Here is a 22,523-nt window from a genome sequence, read left to right as displayed (position 1 = left end):
AAATTATAATATATAACATAATAAGTAAAGGTCGTACCAGGGATTTAGGACCCTACCTCCACAAGTCCACCCAGTCCAGTGCTGCTCCCGGGCGTTTAAGCGGTTAGGTGGAGTTCTGGACTTATTAGGAGTGCTTGTATGGTCTTTCCGACCCGGTTCTTCCCAAATATACTTTTTTGCGTATATGTCTACTTTACTTCGGGTTGTAAGAGGTTTAAAATCATGATGGCATGTTGAGCGGAGCGGAGCACGTCCGTTATGCAGAGCGTGTCCGGCCTTGCGAGCTTATTTTGAGCTTCACGGTGCGCGGGCTTTCAAAATCTATTTAATCATAAATTGGTACGCGGACCGAAAGTTCAATATAGGCGAAAAGTTTGAGGTCGTAGTAAAAACTTGTGAAGTAATTCACTTACTTGAGAGAACTTGTAACCTTCCGGGATTTGGCCGCAAGGATTCCATGCCTCAGACGCGAGTGTTTTTGCGCCTCTGACGCGAGACTTCTTTTGGCTTTTGCCGTGAGAATTCCACGCCTCTGACGCGAGTGTTCCGCGCCTCTAACAAGAGAATTTTTTTGGCTTCGCCGTGAGAATTCCACGCCTCTAACGCGAGTGTTCTGCGCCTCTGACGCAAGAAGTTTGGCTTTGCCGTGAGAGTTCCACGCCTCTGGCGCGAGTGTTCCACGCCTCTTACGCGAGAATTTTTTCAGATAGAGGGAGGTTTCCTTGTTATACTTGTAGTAACCCAAGGGGGGTAAATTGTCAATAATTCAATCCCTTTCTTTGTTGGTTTAGGATCATAATAAATATAATCCAAATGTTGAGGGGGTTGTTTTAAAAATATGAAATTAATTCCCTTCCAACCATCTTTTATCTCCATGAGAAATTGTGGCAACATGCAACAGCCAACAGATGCTTTTGTACACTATTACAGTCGCTACTTTTGGCCCACATTTGTACTCATTTTTGTATTGTAAACCCAACCCGTTTTAGTTTTTGGATAATTGGATATTAATAAAACAATGAATTTTATGTTATAATCATGTTTCATACTTTTCGTTTTTTTCCAAAGTCTTTAACGGTGTTTAAAACGCTTATTTTGTGCTCAAAGCAACCTAAAACGAACTACAGGGACTACATTTCCAAAAAGCAAAGTTTGGCCGAGAACCGCACCTCACGTGACATGTAAGGTTGGTTTCAACCCGCTGCGCAGCAGCAGCCCCGACCCGTTTCAACAACAAAAAATCAGTTTTTTTAACGTTTTCGGTTCATTTAAGCTCGTTTAAGGCCCGAACGCATGTTGTAACCAACCAAGACTCAACCTATAATTATTCTAGAACCTTCCAACTTGTTTTTATCCCTAGTCATAATTTATTTAAATCAAAACTCATTTTTAAATAAAGAATCAAAGTGTACCGGTTCCCATTGGATAAAGTTTTTACCAAATCCTTCAAACCCTAATCTTTCCCCATAAATACCCACCCATCTCAGCCATTTTTCCCTACACATTTTCACTCTTCTCTCCCATATTGTTTGAACTTGCAAGTTGTTCTAGCTAATTTTGCTTAAGTTTGACTTTAAAAGTCAAGGGAACCGAATCTTGCATTTCAAACCTTCTCGGGTATATGTTTATGATATTTTCAGTTGTTATAAGTTAATTTATGTTAAGAAAACCATTTTCATCTTTGTTTAAGGTTTTTGGACCTTCAAACACGTATTTATGCATTTTAGGCCCGTTTGGGTCATTCTCGGGAAGTTTACTCGCTTAACTTTCTTGTTTGAGTTTAGATTTGGAAATTTTACATGATTTTAGTTCTATGGTATTGGGCATGTGGTAACCATCCTCGGTCTCATACCGAGTCAAGGACCGAACCAAAACCGAACACTCGTTTAAACACTTTAATTAACTTTTAAACAACCATGTTGCATGAAAACATTCTAGATTTGAGTTTTAATTTATGTTTTCGTTCTATGGTTTTTGGCATGTGGTAACCATCCTCGGTCTCATACCGAGTCAAGGACCGAACCAAAACCGAACACTTGTTTAAGCACTTTAATTAACTTTTCATATTGCATCAAACACTTTACATATGAGTTTTTCTTCATATTTTAGTCATTATATGGTTGATATGGAAGTGTAGAACAAATCTTGGCTTGAACCCAAGTTTCGGATAAAAATCGAGTAAAACCGAACACTTGTTTTAACAAGTTAGTTAATGTTCAAACCACCAAAAGTTCAACTTATCTTTCAAACCACCAAAAGTTCAACTTATCTTTCTTTAGTTATGTTCAACTACTGTGACACCCGGTAAATTCCCAATCCCTTAAACCAAGTAATCAACCTAATAATTAGGTGATTGTAAATATTATGCGCGCCATATAGAATCAGCGCGGGCATTTGTTATGATCGCCCTGCGCGAGCGCGCTATGTTAGAATCAGCGCGGGCAATTGTTATGATCGCCCTGCGCGAGCGCGCTATGTTAGAATCAGCGCGTGCATTTGTTATGTGCGCCCTGCGCGAGCGCGCCATGTTAGTCAGCGCGTGCATTTGTTATGTGCGCCCTGCGCGAGCGCGCCATGTTAGTCAGCGCGGGCATATTATGTGCGCCCTGCGCGAGCGCACCGTGTTAAGAACCAGCGTGGGCATATGTTATATGCGCCATGCGCGAATGTTTTGACTTTATGTTTCATGTACCTTAACGTTATGTTGTCTAATGGGTTGACCATCCCGCACGATGCTAAGGCGGGTGCATCCTAAATCGTTTATGCGCGTGCGGAAGGGAACTAACCTCCCCGCATGGCGGGAACATTGAAAGCTAGTTTGTCTGAAGCTCCAAGATGGAATTGACTTCAACATGACTGATCACTATGTTGAAATACCAAGACCACCTGGAGAATCTACAAATGAAACTCAATGTCCCTAACTGCGAGAAGGTTACGTGCCTACCCGCAGCAAAGAAATGTCCTTCACGCAGAAAGCTATGTGCACAAAGTGATGCGCACAGAACACTTAGTCTATTCTCCAGACGTAAGGAGATTACTCCCGCCCAAAAGGAAACAGTAGCGTGTTTCAGAGATTTTCCACTGTACACTGACAAAAGTACCTGAAAAAGCACACTGTAACATGAAAAGTCAACTGTCAGCCACCCTACTCCCACCAACCCCAGACCTGCATGTCCTGTCCAAATCAAATCAAGATCTTTTATCCACTCCTCCACTTTTAAATAAACAATAAACAATAATAATTTCCATACTTTATCATCATTACACCTAGATATGAAAAGATTACAATCCCCTAAAGCAAGGGATTGTGTTCCCTTGAGTTTGCCTATAAATATGTAACCTAAATTATCACCCAAACACACTTCAAACTTCTCTCTTAAGAACTGCAAACTTGCACTAAACATCTCCCAAGCATCCGTTATTTTCGATTCCGTTCCAGTTACTAGGTAAGCCGAGGTTATAAACTTGAGATCTACTTTCCAAACCTTATATTCTCCTATTTCTTGATCTTAATATATATACTTCTTGTTATTTAATCGTATTCTAGACCTTCGATTCCGAGGCCAACACCAAGAAAACCCGAATCTCGATTAATCCCTTAACAAGAACCACAGGTGAGTCTCACAGCCCCTATTTTCACTGTTTTCACTATTTTTAAACTGTTTTCGGGGCGAGGGACACGTACTTAAATAATGTTTTATCATGGTATACTTACAAGCTATGCAAGCGATTATGTGTTTAAGTTATGTTTCATGATGAGCGATGCGAACGGTTATCTATGGTTTTTCGATGTTAGTGCACCAGATTCGAGTAAGTGATCACTTTACCATTGGAACTCTAAGGGTAGGGACTGCTGGTTTGATCCGCCCACTCGTAGGGGTCGCACCTCTTACACAGACGAGTGCCTAGTATGGTCATGGGGCAGTACTATGGGTTTGAGCCCGCTCGTAGAGGTCGCTCCTCTTACGCAGACGAGCGCCTTGTTTTCCGGCACAACGTCCGCGCGTAACCCGCGGGACGGTATTACTTGTTTCGCTCGTAGTGGCAGCGCCACTTACACAGACGAGCACAGTTCCCAGAAATGTTCGCGCGTAACTCGCGGAACGATTTTATCAGAATGTGTTGATAGAACTATGTTTTACCAAGCATGTGTTTTAATGATGCTATCAGAATTATGTTTCAGAATGATTTTTATCAAGATTATGATGCAATACGATTTATCAAGTTACTAAAACTTGTGAACTCACTCAGTTTATACTGATTCAAATGTTTTACGTGTCTTTCAGGAGATAACTAGGTAGCGCATGGAGTCACACTTAGAGCACCTCACGCTGAACATCTAAAACTAGCTTTTTGGAAGATTTTAGTTCTATCCCTTCGATGCGCGTGGTTGTTCCCGCCGCGCAAGGGGATATGGCGTGGAAATCTTCAACAGTTTTTATACTTGGATGATTTTATGTAATTTTTAAACAATGTAATGTATTTGTATTAAACATTTCATGCGCAATGAAAATCTTATCTTGAATGTTTGCAATGGCCTGTGCTTAAGTATCAATCCCCACTCGCGCGCGCCCGGCTGTTTCCGCCGTTCAGGGCCGGGTGTGACAGATTGGTATCAGAGCACTGGTTATAGCGAACTAGGAAAAACCTAGACTATAACCGTTGGGGAATCGCATGAAATATTTTTCAAAGAATATTTTCAAAAGAAACTATACACACACTTAGGAACACGGGTCACACAGTGTAGTAAATAAAGAAAAACATTATGTGCTCAGAGTACATGCGCTAAGTTTAATATATTTTCACTCTTTTAAAGCGAGAATGCCTCCAACTAAAGCCAAGGGAATTACCATGACACCCGAGGAACTCGCGGAAATAATCGCGCAGGAGATCGCGACACATGAGGCCAGCAAGGCCGAATCAAGTCAGGGTCGTCAGAACGAGACCCCAGAACCCGAATCAGGAGCCTTGGACAAAGGATGCTCCTATAAGACATTCATGGCCTGTAAGCCTTGGCCTTTCAAGGGTACCGAAGGGGCCATTGGGCTCTACAACTGGATTGACAAGATGGAGACAGTTCTCTCCATTAGCGGATGTAGTGAGAACCAGAAGGTCCTTTACGCGACCTGCATGTTCCAAGAAGCAGCTTCATCTTGGTGGAAGCTTCAAGTGAAGACTTTGGGGCGAGAAGTTGCTCTTCACAAGACCTGGGAGGAACTGAAGGAAATGATGATGAGAAAGTTCTGCTCTCGCGCAGAAATCCAGAGTCTGCAGCAGGAATTCTGGAACCACACCATGGTAGGAACGGATATCGACGCCTACAACAACCGGTTCAACGAGCTTTGCCAGTTGGTGCCAGACATGGCAAACACGGAGGAAAAGAAAATCGAGAGGTATATTTTTGGGTTACCTCCTGTTGTTAGGGTTCCGCTCAACGCCGCAGCGCCTCCAACCTTTGATGAGGCGGTAGCGCGGGCCATCACCCTTACAAGGGATACGGTCCGTGCGGGTATGTTGACTACGCGCGGAAGCGAGCAGCGAACCTCTGACTCCAAGAGGAAATGGAACTCTCACCACCGAGGGTCCGACTCCAAGCAGCCACCGTTCAAGAAGCAGGAAAGCGCAAAGGTTTACGCGATCCAAGCCGCAGAGCCATCAAGGAAAGGATACAGTGGGCCTTACCCATGGTGCAACAAATGCAAGTATCACCACGAGGGTGAATGCGCAAGAATCGAATGCGCCAAATGTGGCAGACCAGGGCACAAGACGATGAATTGCCGTGCTAAAGAAGCTGGAGCCAATGACAACTGCTACGCATGCGGAAAGCCAGGGCATTTCAGTCGGGATTGCCCGCAAAGGGGAAACCAAGCTCGCGGGAGAGCTTTTGTGATCGGCGCGGGTGAAGCTAAAGAAGAGCCGAATGTGGTAACCGGTACGTTTTTGCTTAACGGCCATTTTGCATCTGTCTTATTTGATACTGGCGCTGACCTGAGTTTTATATCTGCTGAGTTTAAAAACTCCCTAGGCTTAGCAACCAGTAGGCTAGATACGCCTTATACTATAGAACTAGCCAATGGTAGGCAGTTATGCGCGAACGAAAGAACTGAACAATGTGTTATAGTCATGGGAGGTCACGGGTTCAATATTAACTTGTTGCCAATAGACTTGGGAAGTTTTGACATTGTGGTAGGTATGGATTGGTTAGTCGAGAACCGCGCGGAAGTTATTTGCCATGAGAAGCAGGTTCGGATCCCACTGTTGAACGAAGAAACCTTGGTAATTCAAGGAGAAAGAAGGGGAGTTGCGACAAAACTGATTTCGTGCCTAAAGGCGCGCAAGTGCCTAAGGAAAGGGTGCTACGCCTTCCTGGCGCATGTAGTAGAGAAGAAAGGAGATGAGCGAAGAATTGAAGACTTACCAGTAGTGCGCGAATTTCCAGAAGTTTTTCCTGAAGATTTGCCCGGATTACCGCCGCCGCGACAAGTCGAATTTCGTATTGATTTAGTCCCAGGAGCTGCGCCAGTAGCTCGAGCGCCTTATCGATTAGCTCCATCTGAGATGCAAGAGCTATCCAATCAGTTACAGGAACTATTGGATAAGGGTTTCATACGCCCAAGCTTTTCACCTTGGGGAGCTCCAGTACTGTTTGTTAAGAAGAAGGATGGTTCCTTCCGGATGTGTATTGACTATAGGGAGCTGAACAAGCTGACAGTCAAGAATCGGTACCCCTTACCGAGGATTGACGACTTATTTGACCAGTTGCAAGGATCCAGTTATTATTCGAAGATAGATCTACGGTCAGGATACCACCAACTTAGGGTCCATGAGGAAGATGTGCCGAAAACAGCCTTCCGAACTAGATACGGCCATTATGAGTTCTTAGTGATGCCTTTCGGGCTAACTAATGCGCCGGCTGTGTTCATGGATCTGATGAACCGCGTGTGCAAACCATACTTGGACAAGTTTGGGATTGTGTTTATAGATGATATTCTGATTTACTCTCGGACCAAGGCCGAGCATGAGCAACACCTGAGATTGATTTTGGAATTGTTGAGGAAAGAAAAGTTGTATGCGAAGTTTTCCAAGTGCGAGTTTTGGCTTAGAGAAGTTCATTTTCTCGGTCACGTTGTAAACGAGAAAGGAATACACGTTGATCCTTCCAAAGTCAAGGCCATCGAAAACTGGGAAGCGCCAAAAACCCCAACTGAGGTGAGGCAATTCCTAGGACTAGCTGGCTACTATCGACGCTTCATTGAGAACTTCTCCAAGATAGCTCTACCTCTGACCGCGCTAACTCAGAAAGACAAGAAGTTTGTTTGGGGCGAAAGTCAGGAAGCAGCGTTTCAAATGTTGAAACAGAAGTTATGTAGTGCGCCAATTCTGTCTCTGCCCGAGGGGACGGATGACATCGTCGTTTACTGCGACGCTTCACATCAGGGACTCGGATGTGTCCTTATGCAGCGAGACAAAGTCATAGCGTATGCCTCGCGCCAACTCAAGACCAATGAAAAGAACTACACAACGCATGATCTGGAACTTGGAGCGGTTGTCTTTGCGCTAAAGATTTGGCGCCATTACCTCTATGGTACAAAGTGTATAATCTTTACGGATCACAAGAGCCTTCAACATATATTTGATCAAAAGGATTTAAACATGAGGCAACGAAGATGGGTGGAGTTGTTGAATGATTATGATTGTGAAATTAAGTACCACCCTGGAAAGGCGAATGTGGTAGCAGACGCGCTAAGTAAGAAGGAGCGAATAAAAACGCTACGAGTCAAGGCTCTAAGGTTGACCATACACGCAGATCTCTCTACCCGCATCCGAGACGCTCAGCAAGAAGCCTTGAAACCAGAGTTTGTTAATAACGAATGCCTTGGGGGTATGATTAAAAGTTTGGAACTTAAAGAGAACGGCAATCTATATTTTGCTAACAGCATATGGGTCCCTCTCAAGGGAGGATTGCGCGAGCAAGTATTAAACGAAGCTCACAAGACGCGGTATTCCATACATCCTGGCGCAGACAAGATGTACCAAGATGTTAAAACGCTGTATTGGTGGCCCAATCTTAAAGGCGCCATCGCAACGTATGTCAGTAAATGCCTGACGTGTTCGAAGGTGAAGGCTGAATACCAGAAACCATCAGGGTTGCTTCAGCAGCCAGAAATTCCCATATGGAAGTGGGAACAAATCTCTATGGACTTCATCACCAAATTGCCAAGGACACCTGGGGGTTACGACACGATCTGGGTTATTGTGGATCGGCTAACTAAGTCAGCGCACTTCCTGCCGATCAAGGAAACCGATAAGATGGAAAAGTTAGCCCGATTGTATATTCGAGAAGTAGTTTCAAAACATGGAGTCCCAGCGTCCATCATTTCTGATAGAGATAGTCGGTTCACATCAAGGTTTTGGAGATCGTTACAAGGAGCTCTAGGTACTCGCCTTGATATGAGTACAGCTTATCATCCTCAAACGGATGGGCAAAGCGAGCGAACAATTCAGACGTTGGAAGATATGCTGCGCGCGTGCGCGATCGATTTCGGAGGAAGCTGGGATACTCATCTCCCATTGGTTGAATTTTCTTACAACAACAGTTATCACACAAGCCTCAAGGCTGCGCCGTTTGAAGCTTTGTATGGGCGCAAGTGTAGATCCCCACTGTGCTGGGCTGAAGTGGGTGACAAGCAAATGACTGGTCCAGAATTGATCCAAGAAACAACAGACAAGATTTTTCAGATACGGGATCGCCTTAAGACAGCGTGCGACAGACAGAAGAGCTACGCAGATGTGCGAAGGAAACCGTTGGAGTTTCAAGTAGGGGATAGAGTACTTTTGAAAGTCTCTCCATGGAAAGGAGTCCCCCGTTTCGGCAAGCGAGGAAAGTTGAATCCGCGCTACATTGGACCATTTGAGATCCTGGGAAGGATCGGTCCGGTTGCTTATAAACTCCGTTTACCCGCCGAACTCAGTGGAGTTCATGATACGTTTCATGTGTCCAACCTCAAAAAGTGCTTATCTGACGAAACGTTGATTTTGCCGTTGGAAGAGATTCACATCGACAAACAGCTGCACTTCGTAGAAGAACCTATAGCAGTAACCGATTGGAAAGAACAAAAGTTACGTAGAAGCAGAATCAAGTTAGTAAAGGTTCAATGGAACTCGAGGCGTGGGCCTGAATTCACTTGGGAAAGAGAAGATCAAATACGCAAGAAATACCCACACCTCTTTCAGAACATGGCTTCTGCCAGCGACGTCTCCTGAATTTCGGGACGAAATTCGTTTAACGAGGGGAGAATGTGACACCCGGTAAATTCCCAATCCCTTAAACCAAGTAATCAACCTAATAATTAGGTGATTGTAAATATTATGCGCGCCATATAGAATCAGCGCGGGCATTTGTTATGATCGCCCTGCGCGAGCGCGCTATGTTAGAATCAGCACGGGCAATTGTTATGATCGCCCTGCGCGAGCGCGCTATGTTAGAATCAGCGCGTGCATTTGTTATGTGCGCCCTGCGCGAGCGCGCCATGTTAGTCAGCGCGTGCATTTGTTATGTGCGCCCTGCGCGAGCGCGCCATGTTAGTCAGCGCGGGCATATTATGTGCGCCCTGCGCGAGCGCACCGTGTTAAGAACCAGCGTGGGCATATGTTATATGCGCCATGCGCGAATGTTTTGGCTTTATGTTTCATGTACCTTAACGTTATGTTGTCTAATGGGTTGACCATCCCGCACGATGCTAAGGCGGGTGCATCCTAAATCGTTTATGCGCGTGCGGAAGGGAACTAACCTCCCCGCATGGCGGGAACATTGAAAGCTAGTTTGTCTGAAGCTCCAAGATGGAATTGACTTCAACATGACTGATCACTATGTTGAAATACCAAGACCACCTGGAGAATCTACAAATGAAACTCAATGTCCCTAACTGCGAGAAGGTTACGTGCCTACCCGCAGCAAAGAAATGTCCTTCACGCAGAAAGCTATGTGCACAAAGTGATGCGCACAGAACACTTAGTCTATTCTCCAGACGTAAGGAGATTACTCCCGCCCAAAAGGAAACAGTAGCGTGTTTCAGAGATTTTCCACTGTACACTGACAAAAGTACCTGAAAAAGCACACTGTAACATGAAAAGTCAACTGTCAGCCACCCTACTCCCACCAACCCCAGACCTGCATGTCCTGTCCAAATCAAATCAAGATCTTTTATCCACTCCTCCACTTTTAAATAAACAATAAACAATAATAATTTCCATACTTTATCATCATTACACCTAGATATGAAAAGATTACAATCCCCTAAAGCAAGGGATTGTGTTCCCTTGAGTTTGCCTATAAATATGTAACCTAAATTATCACCCAAACACACTTCAAACTTCTCTCTTAAGAACTGCAAACTTGCACTAAACATCTCCCAAGCATCCGTTATTTTCGATTCCGTTCCAGTTACTAGGTAAGCCGAGGTTATAAACTTGAGATCTACTTTCCAAACCTTATATTCTCCTATTTCTTGATCTTAATATATATACTTCTTGTTATTTAATCGTATTCTAGACCTTCGATTCCGAGGCCAACACCAAGAAAACCCGAATCTCGATTAATCCCTTAACAAGAACCACAGGTGAGTCTCACAGCCCCTATTTTCACTGTTTTCACTATTTTTAAACTGTTTTCGGGGCGAGGGACACGTACTTAAATAATGTTTTATCATGGTATACTTACAAGCTATGCAAGCGATTATGTGTTTAAGTTATGTTTCATGATGAGCGATGCGAACGGTTATCTATGGTTTTTTGATGTTAGTGCACTAGATTCGAGTAAGTGATCACTTTACCATTGGAACTCTAAGGGTAGGGACTGCTGGTTTGATCCGCCCACTCGTAGGGGTCGCACCTCTTACACAGACGAGTGCCTAGTATGGTCATGGGGCAGTACTATGGGTTTGAGCCCGCTCGTAGAGGTCGCTCCTCTTACGCAGACGAGCGCCTTGTTTTCCGGCACAACGTCCGCGCGTAACCCGCGGGACGGTATTACTTGTTTCGCTCGTAGTGGCAGCGCCACTTACACAGACGAGCACAGTTCCCAGAAATGTTCGCGCGTAACTCGCGGAACGATTTTATCAGAATGTGTTGATAGAACTATGTTTTACCAAGCATGTGTTTTAATGATGCTATCAGAATTATGTTTCAGAATGATTTTTATCAATATTATGATGCAATACGATTTATCAAGTTACTAAAACTTGTGAACTCACTCAGTTTATACTGATTCAAATGTTTTACGTGTCTTTCAGGAGATAACTAGGTAGCGCATGGAGTCACACTTAGAGCACCTCACGCTGAACATCTAAAACTAGCTTTTTGGAAGATTTTAGTTCTATCCCTTCGATGCGCGTGGTTGTTCCCGCCGCGCAAGGGGATATGGCGTGGAAATCTTCAACAGTTTTTATACTTGGATGATTTTATGTAATTTTTAAACAATGTAATGTATTTGTATTAAACATTTCATGCGCAATGAAAATCTTATCTTGAATGTTTGCAATGGCCCGTGCTTAAGTATCAATCCCCACTCGCGCGCGCCCGGCTGTTTCCGCCGTTCAGGGCCGGGTGTGACAACTACTACTGCTGAACGGGTTGGCTCTATCCTTTCAAGTTTGGCCTCCTATGCAGCTTGCTTGTTCATTCTAAACATTTTTTCTTATTCCATGAACCATTACATGGTCGCGGCTTGCTACGCAGGATCCATGGTTGGCGGGGGAGTTGCCGCCAACGATTCACCGCATTGGCTTATAATGAATGCTGACAACGGTGACGGTTTAAAGATTCTGCTAAAATTTGTAGCGCGTACCTCTCCACTAGTAAATAGTGTTTCCCGGTCGCGGGATTGTGAGAGTGTGACTATGGGTTTGTAAATGTGAAAGTGTTCTCGTGCAGCTAGAACCAACAGTAGTGGATTCCGCTGCGGGTGTTGATGAGCGTACTGCCTAGTTTAGGATTCATGACTCTCGTAACCGTGAAACTAAGGATGAAAAAGTTGTTCTTAGTTAAATTGTATGGCATCGATGACAAGGTGTAGTGCCTTGTTTGAGCGGGTATTGTAAGGCCAATACTTAGTTAGTTGCGATATTAATATGGCGAAACCCGTTAAATATATTATGGTCAAGTTAATAATTAAAGTCGGCTAGAAATCCAGATACGAGACGAGAGCTTCAGTGCACGTGTTTAGCTTCAACGGGGATAGGAGATCTTCTAGAATGTTTGTTTTAGCTATAACTAGGAAATATGTATTTCATTTTATGTGTGTGTTTTCTAGTGTGTAAATCACCCACCCAAAGGGATCTCACCTTGGGTGGGGTCGGTTCGTTTATTTAATATTATGAATATTTTAACTGACAACGAGATCGTTCATATACTTTATATTATCTTTATATTATGTACGGTCGTTTGATATACCGCACCCATCTTGAGCGTTTATCAAGAACAAAGCCGTTCGTTGTCGGATCCGGTTTCGGGACCTACAATTGGTATCAGAGCGGGTTTGAATCAGCCGATTCATCTTTGTTCTTGATATTCGGGTTCTATTTCTGCTATTACCCGAACCGAGACGTTAATTCAGTTGAAGTTTTAAAAATAAAGTTAGAAGTTTGGAAATACAGTTTGAAGATTTAAGGAAATGAAGGTGCTCGAAGTTCGTAATGGATTTGTAGCTCCTGATTCACTGCCGATTTGAGGTTCGTTTTAGGTTTTTATGAAGATTTTATGAGTTGTTAAAGATGAACATGAAGGAAGAACATTAGATGCTTACGAGTGTCAAAGCTGCAAATGGTCAGTTTTTTCATGTTTCATCAAATCAGATCTATCTTCAATTTAAAGATCTGGAAGATCTTTTGAGAATATGGAATTCATATCAATCTGGGCTAAAGTTATTTTTCTATTTTTCTTTTTACACAGTACACTTGTGTGTGTGAGAGAGAGCTAAGAGAGAAACTAGGATTTAAACCCAGAGAGATAGATAGATAAAATTTTCTTTTTTAAAAATCATGTGTTGTATGTAGCTCACATTCAGTTGTTACATGGCCGGAGTTTGTGATTTGAGGGAGCTCTCGGGTGAATGAATGTAGCAGTGGTGGTGGTGAGAAACAAGTGGTGCACCAGCACGCTATCCATCCGCCCCTGTGAGCTGACCAACAGAAATCCCGTTCCACGTATCTAGGGAGTTAACACCGGCGGCGGTGATGTCACTAGCGAACGTTCTCCGACAGAGGTTAATGAATGATATTGAAGCCGGATGGCGGCAGTGTTGAATGGATGTTCAGGTGGATGGTTGGCGCTGTGTAAGTAGGCGGTGATGTTACCGGAATTCGGTTTTCCGGTGTGACCTGTGCTTGCATCTGGCGGCTGAATAAAATGCCTAGTAGGGTTTGATGATGAAACACTATGTTGGGCTTGAGGGTGGGCTCTGATTAAATGAAGTGTTTAGGCTGTTTATTTATAAATGGGCTTTGACTGGGCTGCTTAAACAACTTAAGAAACACTCTATTATTGGATTGCTGGGATTATTTTGTTTGGGCATGTGTTTGTGAAATAAATTTTAGGCGGTGAAATTGATATTTTTCGAGTTGACCAAACTAAAGAAAGTCAAATATGACTGGGTTTTTGTCATTGGTTAACCGTTTTCAAAACTTGTTATTTCTAAGGTGTTCGAGAAGTTGAATCCAAAAGGTGAACTTCGAACGAATTAATAAGTTTTGTCATTTGACCGTTAAAGCCGGTATTTCGAGAGCGATTTGTGGATATTCGAGCTCATCTCAACCTATATTGCTTAAGATCTGAGAGAATTGATAAAGAAACGAAAACTCCTTCATGACATAAGTTAGGTGGGTCATACCTTGAGGAGGTGAATTGAAACAAAGAGGCTTCGGTTTATCGGGTGATTTGTGAAGATGCGAGACACGGTTTGACAAAATTGATATCACAAGTCAAGGAGGTGATTGTAAGGCCAATAATTAGTGACTTGCGATATTAATATGGCGAAACCAGTTAAATATATTATGATCAAGTTAATAATTAAAGTCGGCTAGAAATCCAGATACGAGACGAGAGCTTCGGTGCACGAGTTTAGCTTCAACGGGGAGAGGAGATCTTCTAGAATGTTTGTTCTAGCTATAAATAGGAAATTTGTATTTCATTTTATGTGTGTGTTTTCTAGTGTGTAAATCACCCCACCCAAGGGGAGCTCACCTTGGGTGGGGTCAGTTCGTTTATTTAATATTATGAATCTTTTAACCGACAACGAGATCGTTCATATCTTTATATTATCTTTATATTATGTTCGGTCGTTTGATTTACCGCACCCGTCTTGAGCGTTTATCAAGAACAAAGACGTTCGTTGTCGGATCCGGTTTCAGGACCTATATGTATTTCCACAGGGGTTGGTCACCGGGAGTCTTGAATCTAATCGAGTTGGATACTAGGATATGTAACTTAAAAAAAAGAGTGTATAGTGAATGGTTAGAAGAGAGATATGTTCTCGGCTAGCAAAGAGTCATCATTGTCTTTTATGTGCATCATGTATAAGCACAGAGAGTATATGGTTACAGAGGAGGAGTTCGAATGCTTTACTATTTGATAGGACCTCCTATTAATAGTCGAATGGGTACGATGACAGAGATCAGTCGTTGGACCACGTGTCGAGGGTATATTGGGGCGTCCCTTCTGTAGCCGTCATAGTGGAAATCATGGATGTCGTCTTGTGTGGGTCCCACCTTTCGGTACTACTGTCCCCTTTGAGGGTCTGTGCTAGTGGTTCCGCGCGTACTTGTACAAATGGCCTCAACCCATTGGTGACTTTTCTTGCACGGCTCTAGTGCTTGCAGTGGTCCTGACTCGTACCTTCTGCCGCACAGTGTATTGGACGTGTCTGCTTTAGGGGTGCGCATCTCAAAGGAGTGTTCCTTTTTGGCGATTTTTGCCTCTGTTATCTGATTTGGATCCGGGTCTGATCCACATTCGAGACCATATCTCTTTAAATATCTTTCTTGATTTTTGTTTTCGGTAGATATATCGAGTAGGGTAACGTAGCGAACCAAACCGATACCGATATACTTTCGATCGTGTAGTGTGTGGATTCTCGCTAGTAACTTTTAATACATAATAATGGATATTGAGGTGGATTCCATATAGAAGACACAAATCAACTTTAAAAAAAAAAAAACATTTACAAACATTTAAAATATGACAATGGCTATTAATTTAAAGCAGGCGGATATCCTCCTATGCAATAAGTTTTGGTTGCTCACTGCACTCACATGAAACCTTTAGATAGGTTGAATGGCACAACATGTTTCAAACTCTATGCATGTCTTCTTCCTATGGATCTTGCTTCTTTCTTCAGGTGCCATGCTTATAAATTTTTATTAAAATATTTATTCTTTCATAGATAGGATTCAAACCCTTTATATGAAGTTAACCAATTATATGGTATAAATTATAAAAAAACCGTATAAATCATTTTTGCATACTATTTTTTATAAGACATCCTACCACTTTTGATTATATCTATGCACAAGGATACGGTTCTTATGGTTTGTTAAAAAGAGTGTTACAGTAGAAGTAGTAACATTATGTGAACTGAATGTGAAAGACAAAATAATACATGAAGAGAAAGAAAGGTAAGAGACATGTTTTGCTTTTAATAATTTTTTGCATAACCTTTCTTTTAACATGTCTTTAAGGTTTATGAGTGATATATATATTTACAGGAAATATATTATCGGATTGTGAGAGAGTTTTCATCATAATTAACGATTGTAACGAGACAGTTTGGCCAGCGATCACCCCCGGTGAGAGCTTTGATGGTGGAGGGTACACGTTAGAAGCCAATGATTCACGGGTCCACATCGCGCCTATCGGTTGGTCCGGTCGAATATGGGGTCGAACCAAGTGCAACTTCGATATCAATGGCAAAGGGACATGTCTGACCGGCCAATGTGGTTCGTCTCTGCATTGTTCTGTCTCTGGTCAAACCCCGTTAACACTTGCCGAATTTTCACTTTCAACATTGACCTTTTATGATGTTAGTCTTGTTGATGGCTTTAATTTGCCAATGTCCATTAGACCAATCCATGGAAAGGGAAATTGCAGCGTTGTAGGTTGCGTGGGCGACTTACGAAAAAAGTGTCCTTCCGACCTTTCTGTCAATGCCAGTGGTAAGGTGATTGCTTGCCGGAGCGCTTGTGATGTGTTTAATACGGATGAGTATTGTTGTCGGGGTCTTTATGGAAACTACGCAACATGCCAACCAACGTATTACTCCAAGAAGTTTAAGGATGCGTGCCCGACTTCGTATAGTTATGCGTACGATGATCCATCAAACGTTGCTACTTGTTCTGGGGCAGATTATGTAATCACGTTTTGCGGATCAATGTAATTTATTTCCTTTCTCATTGAATTTTATATACTGTTAGCGGTTAGGTTAAAGGTTATGTAGGTTCCCAGCTGGATCTACACGAGATATCGCGTTCTACGTAGGTGCGGAATCCCTACGTAAGACGTTACGAGCGTAGAAGACAAAACGATTAAAGACGTTACAATAAACACAAACCCGTTATATTGTAACCGTAAACACGTGATACAAAGATCACCAAATACAGACTCTCTCTGACTCGTTCTCTGACTAATGAACTCGTTCTCTTGTCTATATGTTAACTAAGCCGTAACCTAGTTTATATAATCACGACAACTTCGCCTGGCATGTTCAGGCGAAGTTGTCACTAACTTCGCTTGTCTAACAAGTTCGCCTATATCAGCGAACTTGTTAGCAACTTCGCTTACATACAAACTCAAATCCAAACGACTCGATTACAGACACTAGACACTGAACTACTGACATCATGTACCAACAGACTCCCCCTTGGCAGTAGCTTCATCTCTTTATCTTCAAGCACGTGTCTTGTAATCTTCAACGACCTTGCATCTTCATCTTCAAGCATGAACTCCTTCGCGTACACAAACTGATACAATTCTTTGATATTTCTTCGCTTCGTCTTTCCAAGCAGGAATATAAAAGATCTTCTTCTCATTCAGCACCTGCAGATCAGCTTGCGACAAGTTCACTAGATGCATCGGATCATAAACTCTTAGCAGCTCTTGTTCATCTTCGTCTTCCATCACTGCTTCAGCTGTTTCACAATCAACATACCACCACTTTAGATCTTTGAGCACATCCTTGGGCATCTGTTTCATCGGCACTTCTTTAAGGCACCGGATCGGCTTATACTTCATAATCATCCAAGGTTTACCATCAGCTCTTAATCCACGATCTTTGTCTTCGATAAGTTTTCCCTTTTGTGGTTTCAACAGCTCAAACTTCTTCTCTTTTATACTTTCCTTCCAAACAATCTTCCCAATAACTCTAGCCATATTATCATCACTTCGGTTTATCAATCCCAATCTGGCTAAGTCTTTCACTTCACATTCTGGCAGTGTATTCAACGATCTTAAAAGTCTTTTGAAATACTGAACACCATCATACCTCTTAATAACAAAGAGCCTCAACTGCTCATCGTATATCCAGCAAATAATCCCCTTTCTCGCTTCAGCATAGCCTCTAATGTTGTAACTCTTCTTGAACATTGTAGGGACCGCTGGTTTCTTTGTTTTGACGAACTACTGAGCATAGCCTTCTTTCCATCTAGGCTGCTCTTCCCATTCAGTCTCATCATTCCCAATCTCTTGACTCATATCTACGTTCTCGACTTGCAGTATCTCATGCTCCACATTCTCCTCTACTATCTCTCCCTCTTCTATATCATTATCAATCACTATCTCTGCACCAATCTTCTCTATCTCATCACTCGGTAGTACATCATCATCACCAACCAACTCATCATCCATCTCCTCAACCTCCACTACCACCACATCATCACCACCAGCTACAGTTGTCGACTCCCCCTGAGTTGTGGAAGTTCCAAGAGCTTGTACAGTTCTTGGCAACTCACCACCTGCACCTTTCGATGCATTGGGATCATCGTCTCTATCATTGCGTCTCTTGGTCCTCAACTCATCGCCTTTACAGCTCGTCTGCCCCTGAGATGCCAAGAACTCCTTCAGAGCATCTATGATTTTACCATGTTCTACCAGCAGGGACGACTGCATCTGATTCTCTGCAACAAGGCGTTGAATAGCCTGGGTCTGGATAAGATTAATCCTTGATTGCTCTGCCACGACCCGTTCAAGTGCTGCTATTCGTTCTGAGTCTGATAAGGTTGCATCGAAATCAAACCTCAGATGTGATATATCTTGAGTGTACTGAGGAGGGATTTCTGATGTAACCGGGACCTCAGAAGTAGGCAAAGACGTAACCGCAGGTGGTATCGTCACCGATAACCCTGCAGTGGCCACAACCGTCGACTCAATAAAGTGTGCCACGACCTCAAATGGAGTAACAGTCGGCGGCGGCAACGAAACAATCTCCGGAGTCGGTAGTTGGAATGAAGTTGGTGGGAGGCCAAAGGCAGATGAGGTAGCCACCACGGGAACGTCCGTGGCGCTTGGCCTTGTAACCTGTAATGATGAGGGAACCATTGTCATACCGGATAGTGCGGGTGGAGTGAAACGTACCACCCTCGAGCTCTCACCAGCTCCAGATCCTGCACCTATCCGTTCCCTTCTTGATCTGCGTATTAACTGTTGTACCTCTTCCTCATAATCTGACTCGCTATCATCATCAGTTCTCTTTCTTTTCCCATGAAGCCGTTCATGTGTTACCAAAATCCTTCTTGCCTCATCAGAACCAGCCACCGTAGCAGCTGTCCTAGTAACATTCACAGTCGACACCCTCTCACCCGAGACTTGCACATACTCCTCTGGATCCACCCGTTCCATATCAAAGTATCCTTGACCTCCAAACTCAGCATCAAGGTCAACGTTCTCCTCCGGTGACACAACAGGTACAGCAGGTATAACTTGAGGTGCTCCTGCCTGTTGTGGTGCCGGGTCCCGAAACTCGTCCCCTCGAGCAGGTACATACCCCGGGTTGATTAAGTACCCAAACAATGGAGTATGCCGAGGACGGAGCTCAGGTTTGCTCCTCGCACTGGAGGATCTGCATTGGGCAAAGATCCGTTTATTCACACTTTCAACGTATCTGATCGGACGGCGCTGAGGTAGCGTTGGAGCAACATGATTCAAGATCATTTATAGGAATCTTGGATACATGATGAATCTCTCACGCGCCATCGCCCTTCTCTGACGATCAATCTCATAGAAGACCATCTGACTAAAGCTGTATCGCTTGTTGTAAGTCAGAGCAGTCATCGCCGACTGCATGGTCGCGCCTATGCCATCAGTGCCCGCCTTTCTCCCTGACATGCATACAATCATGACATGCATGAGAAAGCGCCACTGGTCAAGTAAAAACCCTTTCCTTCTCTGCGTATCCCCCAAGGGACCAGAGTATCCCATCCTCAAAAATGCTCCATCACGGAAAGGAGCCACAAACTCTGTCGGGTCATCCCTTGTCTCATTTCCAAACCGTAAAGCCGCCCGGATCTGTTCAGAAGAGAACTGAACAACCTGATTGTTGACTGTTGCGCGCATCACCGGGGGCTCGACTCTACAGTCATATTCCACGGTCTGCCAAAAATCCTCAATGTTGGGCAAGGATATCGGCAGTGTTGTAGTGATCGCGTGGAATATACGCGAGCGTAGTAAGAATGTGATGATTTCGCGGAAATCATCAACTCCGCTTGCCTCCGGGTCTAATGTAATATACATGTTGTGACCCGGGAAGAACTGTCTCTGGTTATCACCACCGTCATCTCCGCCTGCACCACCTACAGCAGCCATATCTGCATCAAACAGACTAAGTTAGATACACGTCAACACAAATCACAAGTTCGCCTGTTACCATGAGCGAAGTTGTGATTTATTCTGTATAGGCGAAGTTAGAGGTGGGGCGAAGTTGGGAAACAACTTCGCTTCAACTTGAACTTCGTCTGATAACTGTTAAGTAAAAAGGTCCAGGCGAAGTTAATGATAACTTCGCCTAACCACAACATCGCCTCATAAACTGTTTCAAAATATATAATCAGGCGAAGTTAAACCTCAGGCGAAGTTACGGATAACTTCGCCTAAACTGTAACTTCGCTGAATTCGAATCGGCAACAGTTAGGATAATCGAACGACGTGTAGATGATGAAATTGGAGATCGAGGACTCCGTAACACATGATTTTATGAAGTTTTAGACGTTCAGGTATATTACGAACACGTAATAACAAGTTTGAAATCTGGTGTTTAAGGTTTCGAAAGACGAGGTCGATAATCGAGTCGAAACGACCGATGATCAACCTCACAAACAATGAGTATATGAAACTATAAACCCTACACACCTTTAATCGACTTAGAACAGAGAAAGAACGAACATAGAAGATTGAGATCGAAAATACGATAAGTTTGCTTAGGTTTCGGAGGATAAGTTCGCTTAGGTTTTTGAAATAATGATACTGTTTGACCTTAAAACTTCTTTATATAGGGTCAAAATTTGACAGGATAACTTCGCCTATTGTAGGCGAAGTTATGGATAAGTTCGCCTATATATGAAAATTTTCAAAACAAACCCCTATAATTTGAACAATTTGCAATTAAGTTTTAAAACAACCTTTAAAGCATTAAATGATACGATTAAGACCAAGTAACCAGGTATAAAATCAAACAACTACATAAGCAGAAAAAATTTAAAAATAAAATACACGGGATCAAATTTCAGTCTCGATAGGGACTACCATGTTTTAGAAAATATCCGAACAGAAATCATACTAACTACGTGACTGTCACACAGATCCGTATTTAGCTGTATTATGACATAAAGAAACAGGTTGTAAACAGGTAAATAACTTAGAATGGTTTTCATCGTTTCTGTGATACGGGTTAGGTTCAATTAAGCTCAAAATTTTAAATGGGCAACAACTCAGAGATTATGATACCTCCTATCTATTCTCAAAGCGTATTTGGCTTTCCCCAAGTCACCCCGAGTTGACCTCGATCCGTAGTGTCTGATTAAATAGTAGTAACTCTTCGATCCTTGGACTCTTAATCCCGTTCTCTATCTTGCACCTTGATTGAGAAGTCTAAATATTATGAACTCTAGAATGTCTCAAATTTTTTTTTATTTTTTATTTTTAAACATTTACACAACTTCAGATAAACTACTGCAAGTCCCGAATCTGGATCACTGCAGTTTCTTGACACGCTATCTTCACGGGAATCAGAACACTCACGGGCTCGTGTATGACTGGGTAATCGCTTTTCTGCCTATCATTCGGAAAGATATATATGGAGACATGCACAACTCATAAGAAGTTTCCACATAAAATCGAGTAGATTTAGTTAGTATCACTTCTACTTTTACGCACCATAAAAACCTACCATGACATACAATGACTGTTCTAAAGTCTTTTAGGCCTTATAACTTCACTAGATAAGCACACAGAATCAGTATATCTATCACTTTCCAAGGTTGGATCAATTTTCTGTTAAACATAGTAAAGATACTTCTTACGAAGTAGTAGACTTGAAAAATAATTTCATCTCCCTAAAAATTTTTAACTTCAATCGCCCCGATCAAATTGAAGTTTTTAGGTAAACGGCTATTCCGAAGATCCAATGGATCAGGTGGACCGACCACATACAAGTATGTGTCCTTCTAACTAAGTATGATCGACTAATTTTCAGCGAAAGAATGAAAACACATCATAAACCGCCCCAGTCACTTTCAGTTATCTGGTTAATGGCTATCCTTATATTCAACAAGTAGAAATGAGGACCAAACATATCCGAAGATATGTCCTTCAAACTGAGGCGACCGACATAATTCTAAGCGATAGTGACGTTTTTTTTTTTTTTTTTTTTTTTAAAACAAAAACATAAAGCATGGTTACTCGGGATTGATCATCCCATTTAGCTCAACAAGATTTTGAAATCTAGTTTTGTCAAACGCTTTCGTAAACAAGTCAGTGAAATTATCTAGCGTATCAACCTTTTCGAGCTCAATCAGTTTCTTCTCAGCACAATCCCGTATAAAATGATGACGTATGTCAATGTGTTTAGTTTTACTGTGCTTAACGGGATTGTTAGTTACTGAGATAGCAGCAGTGTTATCAATGCAAATAGGAGTAAGAGTAAAATTCAGACCATAATCGCGCAATTGTTGTTGAATCCAAAGAACCTGGGAGCAGCAGTTGGATGCTGCCATGTATTCTGCTTCACAGGTTGAAATTGCGACTGAGGTCTGCTTCTTGCATTGCCAGGACACTAGTCTGCCACCAAGAAACTGACATCCACCAGTTGTAGACTTCCGACTTTGATTGCACCCTCCATAATCAGAATCTGTGTAGGCGACCAACTCCAAGTCTCCTCCTCTCGTGTACCACAACCCCAGCTTAGGCTTGCCTTTGAGATACCGTAGAATCCTCTTCGCACCCTTCAAGTGAGATTCCTTTGGGTTTGCCTGAAAGCGAGCACAAAG

The 22,523-nt window shown here is 42.8% G+C and overlaps 1 pseudogene; it reads left to right on the top strand.

Annotated features, from left to right (window-relative positions):
- The first annotated feature begins 15,278 nt into the window (after positions 1–15,278).
- Positions 15,279–16,426, top strand: LOC143573974 (pathogenesis-related thaumatin-like protein 3.5 pseudogene; annotated as a pseudogene).
- Positions 16,427–22,523: the final 6,097 nt, after the last annotated feature.

Source organism: Bidens hawaiensis, unplaced genomic scaffold, assembly GCF_021521415.1.
Source record: "Bidens hawaiensis isolate Kalapana, Puna unplaced genomic scaffold, B.hawaiensis_p1.1 tig00026812_1, whole genome shotgun sequence".
Lineage (NCBI taxonomy): Eukaryota > Viridiplantae > Streptophyta > Magnoliopsida > Asterales > Asteraceae > Bidens > Bidens hawaiensis.
Note: the sequence above shows the minus strand (reverse complement) of the source record. Positions and strands in the feature narration are given on the sequence as shown.